Source organism: Austrofundulus limnaeus, unplaced genomic scaffold, assembly GCF_001266775.1.
Source record: "Austrofundulus limnaeus strain Quisiro unplaced genomic scaffold, Austrofundulus_limnaeus-1.0 Scaffold455, whole genome shotgun sequence".
Lineage (NCBI taxonomy): Eukaryota > Metazoa > Chordata > Actinopteri > Cyprinodontiformes > Rivulidae > Austrofundulus > Austrofundulus limnaeus.
Genome location: NW_013952857.1, coordinates 378,638 through 379,909, shown reverse-complemented (window position 1 = coordinate 379,909; position 1,272 = coordinate 378,638). Strand labels below are relative to the sequence as shown.

At 41.7% G+C, this 1,272-nt stretch overlaps 1 protein-coding gene across 1 annotated transcript in view; it reads left to right on the top strand.

Annotated features, from left to right (window-relative positions):
• Positions 1-807: 807 nt before the first annotated feature.
• LOC106529619 (cAMP-specific 3',5'-cyclic phosphodiesterase 4B) overlaps positions 808-1,272 on the top strand; it is a gene marked incomplete in the record, with an annotated part of 171,782 nt that continues 171,317 nt past the window's right edge. Inside the window, 1 exon segment of the mRNA XM_014025094.1 lies at positions 808-903.

Sequence of the window (1,272 nt, the reverse complement as noted above, 5' to 3'; positions counted from 1 at the left end):
TACAAAGCAGAACACAGCTAAATGTATCAAAAGTATGTCTATGTAATATTAGAATTTTCTGAGACAATGAATTTTGGTTTTTCATTTTTTTCCTAGTAAGAGGTTTTTGTTTAATAGAATTTTTGGACAAAAAAAATCGCAATATATCTCCTTGTTTACAGTATCGCAATATAACGGGATATATCGTATCGTGACCCCTCTGTCATGATATGAATCGTATCGCCAAATTCTTGCCAATACACAGCCCTAATTTTTAACATTAGTGGTTTTCTATTGACTTCAGTCTTTGAACACGAATATTTCTTACAGATTAATTAATAACCTTTCTATAAACTATTTAAAAGCCATCTGTAAGGGGGGCCTTATTGTAAAGTGGTATCTTTTAAAAAACATTACATTACAAGTGTTTGAAGTATAAAATGTATACAATGGGAATTTGTGTGAAAGGATGTTGAACAAAGACTTGGCCCCTCTGTGAATATTGTGGCCACTTGATGGCCCCTTACTCAGAAAAATCCTAGATCCGCCACTGTTACAGACTAACCTAACTCCTACATCCATGGAACCTAAAAGTCCTGTAAATTTTTAAAGTGGTAGCCTACACGAGGCAGATCAACATCAGGAACCAGACCCACGGACTGTGGAAACAAAGCAGCCTGCGGGCAGCAGGAGGAGGGACCGCGGCTCTCCTCTCTCCACCCATCCAGCTCACGGGGAACAGAGAGGGACCTACGTCGGCGGAGTCAAAGCCAATCGAGGTGAGCGCGGAGTCGCGAAGGGGAACAAGCGCGAACGGCACAAACGGAGCCTGATAAAAGGGGGGCGCGTGCCTCCGCCGCGCGGCTTTAGAGGAGCGGACGGACGGAGGAGGACAGCGGCACCAGGATCCTCCGAGAGCGGACGGTAGGAGGACCTTCATGTCCTTCATGATGATTATTTTTAGTTTTTTTTGATCGACTTTATCCTGTTTACACCGTCTTTGTTTCCAGGACTCCAACCCGCAAGACATTTTAGAAGTTTTGAAGCAATAAGAGTTTGAATAATAAGCGGATTTTGTGTTCACTCGGGATAATGTTTCCCGGTGTTCAGATATTTGAGTGGTTCTGGAGCTATTTCAGGAGAAACCTGAGCTGCAGGAAGGAATGTTTTCTCTCAAAGCTTTTAATTCAGTTTATCACACAGGTTTCTTTTTGTTCACTGAGCTCCTTATCTATGCACTTTTTGATAGCTCTGTTTCAGAAAAAAAAAATATATACTGTATGTACAGTATAT